The 6,000-nt window shown below is 38.2% G+C and overlaps 1 long non-coding RNA gene across 1 annotated transcript in view; it reads right to left on the bottom strand.

Moving 5' to 3' along the window:
- Positions 1 to 788: 788 nt before the first annotated feature.
- LOC127502778 (uncharacterized) overlaps positions 789 to 6,000 on the bottom strand; it is a 44,403-nt gene continuing 39,191 nt past the window's right edge. Inside the window, exon 3 of the long non-coding RNA XR_007926926.1 lies at positions 789 to 5,283. This is a non-coding gene — a long non-coding RNA (uncharacterized LOC127502778). The remainder of the gene's footprint in view (positions 5,284 to 6,000) is intronic.

The raw sequence follows: 6,000 nt of genomic DNA, 5'->3' as shown, positions 1-6,000 counted from the left end.
AAATGTGGAGCAAAGTAGTGACTACCAATGGGAAGACAGTGGAGGTCATGTGATCCGTCCAACAATTCAAAATGGTAACTGTGACAAATCCTGTATTTAATTGGGGCATGTTTCTCTTACACACCATTTTGTTGTTTCTATGTGAACAAATGGTCTCGGTTTGCACTATTGAAGGGTCTACTTAAGGGTTTTCTTACTGAAAAAGACCTGCTGTTTGTATATCGATTATCATTTGGACCCTCTAGCCATGTCTAGTATACCCCTTGAATAAAGAGACATAGAAAAACCTTTCCACCCCTCTACCACTATTGACCTCTCTAAAAAAAATAAGGAAATAACTTGGAATCAAAGTCAAGGTTGGGAGAAAAAAAAGGAGAGGGTGAACCTCAGCCTGTCTAGTGCATCCAAAACCAGACTTCAAAAGGTTCATAGCAGCAATGTGTGCTGCTAGTGGTATATGTTATCAGGATAAGGAGCTGTGGGGAGCTTTAGTGAATATGTTGTGCATGCACTGTAGTAAAACACTACAAGCGTATCTCTGAGAGACACTGAAGTTATCAGAAACAGCTTGCACGTTGTTGTCTTCAGTTAGTCCAAGTTTCTTTATAAACATCCCCATGTAGTCTGATTTGGTTTAGCAGGTTTGCTTATTCTAATTTGAGGCAATTTACTTGATTACATGCAGTGGAGTATCATATAAAGTGCAACAGTTGAGTTCTGAAAGTAAAAATCCCATTATTTTTCTCCATAGGGGAATTTATTTTTAACGATAATTTATAAACCTTTAAAGACAAACCTATTGTGAGCTACGAGGTTGTTAATTGATGGTATTTAATTGAAGCCACCAGCACAAATCATATCAACTTATTTTTTAAATAATCTAATTGGACAGTGGAATTCCTGGTGAAAAACTACATTACCCATGATTCTGCAGAGAAATCTCCAATCTCGTACTGAAACAACAATCACGCCAAAAGAACACTTTAATTTAAGAACCACTTATATATATGCAGATTTTGCAATAAACAAAATATATCAACATTGTTAAATCAGTCATTTTATTTTGATTATTCCATTTACAATGCTTCATGGGACTGTAGTTCTTTCCCTCATTAAAATCAAGTATACAGTCTTGTACCTATGTCTTTTAGTCTGATATTCAAGCAAATGTGTGTCCAATGAAGTCAAATGTGTGTCATTTGAAGATGGCAGTTTTGAAGTTGCTTAAATGCAAGAAACTACTTTTTCCATGTAGATTGCAGTAGGCCAAAAACTAGTAGTTTTCTCTAAACGTTAACTTTAACCCCTTAGCATTCCTGTAAAATTTGCCTAAAATGCCTAAAAAGGCATACCCAAAGTAAATCGCATGCTGTTCTTGAACCTTTGGAGTATATGCATTGTTTTGGTCTCTTTTGAAAGGTATGTGTATTGTGGGCAGTACAGTGGAACGCTAACAGGTTAAGAATATTTAAAGGGATAGTTCACCCAAAAATGAAAATTCTGACTTTAATTACTCACCCTCATGTCGTTCCAAACAAGTAAGACTTTTGTTCATCTTTGGAACACAAATGAAGATATTTTAAATGAAATTTGAGAGCTTTCTGTCCCTCCATTGACAACCTACGCAACTACCACTTTCAAGTACCAGAAAGGTACTAAAGACTAAAGTGTTGCGAGTGCTTTGTTTGCACAAAAAAAAAAAAAAATTACCACTGTATTTTCAAAATATATATTCTCCAATGTGCATCCAATGTCTGCTCTCAAGACAACATGCATGTGTTGTGGTGCTCTCGTGAACGTGCGTTTGATCTTCATTTGTGTTCTAAAGATAAACTAAAGTCTTACGGGTTTGGAATGACATGAGGGTGAGTAAATAATGACAGAATTTTTCACATTTTTTGTGTGAACTAACCCTTTAATACTTTTTTAGAGAAGCTTGTAGCTTAGCTACTTATTTTGAGCAGCTTGCCCAATTAGTCTCAAAACATGGACTTGGGGCATGGTACCATGCTTTTTAATTAAAGGACTGTTTATCTGTTATTTTAAACACAAAAAATAACAGCGGTGACTAATGATATATTTACTACCTCAGAGCTAACCTTTTTTTTTTTTTTTTTTTTGTGGTTGACAAATAGCCTGCAAGTTTCCCAAATTGTCTGCACTTTTCCGAGCCGAACTATTTAAAATACCATTTCATAAGGCTAAAAGCAAATGTCTGGAATAACTGTGATGAGCGACTGTGAGAAAAGAAACTCTTAATTGATGGTTGTAATCAGCAGCCTGGTTCTTCACTTCCCACGCTGCATTGCAGTATCACTGTCTGTGCCTAATGCTCAAGTACGAATGGCATCAGTTCTTAATTGTCAACCTACCAATAACTGCACACTCGACGGGTATAATTGGCCAACAGGTTTCTCCCTGCAGATGGTGGGATGTTGTGTTTGTGTTAAACAGCTGTCCAATCCGACAGAAATGTTCCCTCCACAGCTGGTGAGGAGTGATGAGTTTGCAGGGTGGTGCAATACAGTGATTTTACAACACTTAAAATAGGCTTTTTTTCACACCATCATTGCAGAAACTCGAGCATGGAAATGATTAGGTGTTAAAAATAAACAGCACAAGTCAGTGGGTATGTTGTTTCTAGGTGCTGAATTTTTATTTCCTTGAGCAGATGAAAGTGTGAAAATTCAAATGACATTTGACATCACAACCATCAAACTTGTAACATTTCTTTTGAAATTTTAAGACCAGAAATATGGATGTAAGAGTATTGTAAGCTTAGACGCCTCTTGTGGTTCAAACAAATAGGGCTGTGCAACAAATTTAAGCTCCTCTTCTCTTATATTGAAATCCTTTGACAATTCTCTTTAAAAATGATCGTTTTAGACTTCAATAATCCATGACCGCCTCCGAGTTCGTCATTACGTTGTGCGTCAGGTCAAAGGATACTCTTCCGCCGCAAATCGACTTGCGCATTCTGCGCACGGTCGTCCACCGGAAGCTAGTTATTTTGAATTAAGTTTTAAATATGGATATTTTAATTACAAAAACGCATCGCTTCGCTTCAGAAGGCCTTTATTAACCCCCTGGAGCCGTATGGATTACTTTTTTTATGGATGGATGCATTATTTTTGGCTTCAAAAAGCGTCCCCCCCATTCACAACCATTATAAACCTTGGAGGACTAAGCATATTTTTAATTATAAAACATTTAGTTCCTGTCCTTGATTCTGATTGGTCAATAGCTGTGTTTTATTCACGACAAAACACGGTTATGACCGCTTCACCCAACGGTTCTGTGTATCACTACACAACACCCTTAGCAACCACTCTTATTAACGTAAACTGAATTGAAGCTTACCGTATTATGTAGAAGAGTATTGTGAGAAAGAGATCGATTGAGCGAGTTTATTACCTGCATTCAGATTTAGCATTTTCCTTCAGGTCAATCCTATGTTCATAATAAAAAATATGTTTAAATGTCCAATGTATTATCTTGTCCTTTTAACAGTTAAGGGGTTTTCCCGTGACTGACAGCGCTAGTCAAAGCATTTGTCAGTTGCGTCTTGTTCCGTGTTCAAAACAATTCAGTCTTTTCACTGTAAAAGTCTTTGCTACTGACTGACATAAATACAGTCTTTGCCGCCATCTAATGCCGTAATAATGTAACTTCTGTTGCTGTTCACGGTCAGGGACTATGTTATCTGGCGGAAGGAAGGCTTTTAGTGAAAGTTTACTTCATGAAAGTTGCATTAATACATATTTTTGGCTTTAATATTTGTATTGTGTGGTAACCAAATGGTTAGTCAAGGCTAGTGCTGTATCGTGAATAAGTCATGGCAGAAGGGGTTGCAGGCACTCCGCTTAGCGCTGTGCCTAACAACGCCCTTCAGCCGTGACTTATTCATGATAGAGCACAGCCTTTCGTGCCTTATTGCTTACATGTATCTCCGACTGTGTTCGTCTAAAGAAGATAGTCATATACACCTAGGATGGCTTGAGGGTGAGTGAATCATGGGATAATTTTCATTTTTGGGTGAACTATCCCTTTAACTAGCCAGTCACGACAGTCTCCTTTGTCGCACATCTGTCATTCGAACCACACTGGTTCAACAATATAGGAACTGTCATTAATGACTTCACACAGGTGTTAAAGTAATAACTTGCTAATAATAATAACTGCTAATTAATCGGTTCAAGATCGAATTGATATCAGATTACTGTTGTAAATAATGAATATTCTTCACATAGCGTTATCATATGGCATCAAAAGACTTGAAACATAGCAAAAGAGTCATATGGACTACTTTTACAATCATTTCATTGTGCTTTTGTAATTTTTGGATCTGTAGGTAATGAAGTAAACAATGACCGAATTTACTTTAGCCTTGAGTAAATGAATCAAATCCACTGAGATGCACTGAATAAAAGTTACTAAAAAGTGGATAAAAAACTGCTAGAGTGATGCTACTTCATAAGAATGTTGATTCCTCAGTTATTTGGCTGCAGTGTAGTAGCCACTCGAAACAAGGCGCATTTCAGTAGTCATTTCCCAGCAAGCTTTACTCACAAACTGTCTCCCTCACAAAATATTCATTATGCTTTTTAGATTGTGTTTATCCATGTCTAATTATTTACTCACACTGAGTACTGAGCCACAGTGAGGAAGTTAACTCCCCTCCGCTCAAACAGCTGCTCAGGACCGTGAGCCGTCCAAGAGAGCGCCAATCAGCTTTGCTAACTGTTTTGTGACCTGAGCTTTCATCCTTAATGATTCAGCTTGATTTAGATACAGGAAACAAATCCTAAATCAGCTCCAAGAGCCTGCCAACGCCTTTTATCTACTAAGCTGTGGTGGCATTGTCACGGACTGAGTTTTACAGCCCAGTCTATGGCTTGGCCCTTTCGTTTTTATAGAGCACATTAAAACTCCATCCATATATCAGGCCTGGCCTCTACTGAAACTGGTCCCTGGAGAGCCGGCAAGCAGGGTTGTTAATGAGATAATTCTCTACTAATGACCTCTACTTTATTTGAAGGTGAAGACTTGAATGACATTCTGAGAAAAGCCACTGCACCTCTTTCTTGTTCTCCCTCTCAATCTCAGTCTTTAGCAATGCCGGCTGCTGGGGGCAAAGGCTGCCCTTCACTCTGAGGCGTCTCTGCTTCTGACTTCTCTCACGGAAACTGCAGGCGCCGCACTGAATTAATCAGGCCGTTCCAGAGGAGCAGATCTTCAGCACCCGAGTTTAAGACGGAGCCACGGGTCCAGGTGTGACTCTCGCTGTTGGAACATGAATAAAGTGACTATTCTAGGCACAGTGTAAATTGAAGCACTCAAGCTTAATAAAGAATTTATGCAAACACCTAAGTGCCATTAATCTAGGATCTGTTTCCCTGGTGCCTTTTGCATATGGAATGAGGAGGTGTTCTCAAGTGGCCTTTTACAGGGCCGTGTGATACATTAAAGTTATAGAAATGGAAGCTGTTTAAGGTCTATTAACAATGCTTGCATGCATTTGCATGTTTTATTTCTTGTGTTGGGCAACTGATTTGGCATGTGTGTTAAACACAATCTCAAAATAGTAGCAGCTAATCAATTAAAGAGGTTAATTAAACTATCTATCTATCTATCTATCATTTTTCCACAAACACCCCCTTTCTCTAGATGGAAAACCTGAATAAAAAAGTGATTTTTAATGGAGGAAAACAGTATACATGGTAAAATGAAACTATAAGCAACTAGACTTGCGTTCAGTTGCATATGTTCATATATATGGACATGGGTGCGTCTCAATCAGCTCACTAGCTTCCTACGTCGTGAATCAGTTTTGTGTACACAAATTCGGGCACTAGCAAGGACTCTGGCTCACTACACATTGGGACACTGATGAATATTTCCGGCGACATGACATCATCCTCATTGTACAACATCAATACTGCCATTTATGAACAACAGCAGAACTGATATCTTTCTGACATTATTTTTAATCTAATTTAA

The sequence above is a fragment of the Ctenopharyngodon idella genome, chromosome 20 (genome assembly GCF_019924925.1).
Source record: "Ctenopharyngodon idella isolate HZGC_01 chromosome 20, HZGC01, whole genome shotgun sequence".
Taxonomy (NCBI): domain Eukaryota; kingdom Metazoa; phylum Chordata; class Actinopteri; order Cypriniformes; family Xenocyprididae; genus Ctenopharyngodon; species Ctenopharyngodon idella.
This window is presented reverse-complemented; position numbering and strand designations above follow the sequence as displayed.